This window comes from Rhincodon typus, unplaced genomic scaffold, assembly GCF_021869965.1.
Source record: "Rhincodon typus isolate 14 unplaced genomic scaffold, sRhiTyp1.1 hic_rhity00000069, whole genome shotgun sequence".
Lineage (NCBI taxonomy): Eukaryota > Metazoa > Chordata > Chondrichthyes > Orectolobiformes > Rhincodontidae > Rhincodon > Rhincodon typus.
This window is the reverse complement of record NW_025965707.1, coordinates 139,156-139,412: the sequence shown is the minus strand read 5'-3', so window position 1 is coordinate 139,412 and position 257 is coordinate 139,156. Positions and strand designations below refer to the sequence as shown.

At 56.0% G+C, this 257-nt stretch overlaps 1 protein-coding gene across 1 annotated transcript in view; it reads right to left on the bottom strand.

The window, feature by feature from the left end:
• LOC125488220 (retinoic acid receptor gamma-like) overlaps positions 1–257 on the bottom strand; it is a 10,896-nt gene that overhangs the window by 2,818 nt on the left and 7,821 nt on the right. The window lies entirely within an intron of this gene.

Below are 257 nucleotides of genomic sequence, written 5' to 3'. Positions count from 1 at the left end.
GAGAGAGAGAGAGAGAGCGACGGGGTAGGGGGAGGCAAGAGAGAGGGTGGTAGAGACACAGAGAGGGAGAGACAGAGGCACAGAGAGCAGTAGACAGACACAGAGAGAGAGAGAGAGAAAGAGAGAGAGAGACGGGGTAGGGGGAGGCAAGAGAGAGGGCGGTAGAGACACAGAGAGGGAGAGAGAGAGGCACAGAGAGCAGTAGACAGACACAGAGAGAGAGAGAGAGAGAAAGAGAGCGAGGAAGAGAGAGAGAG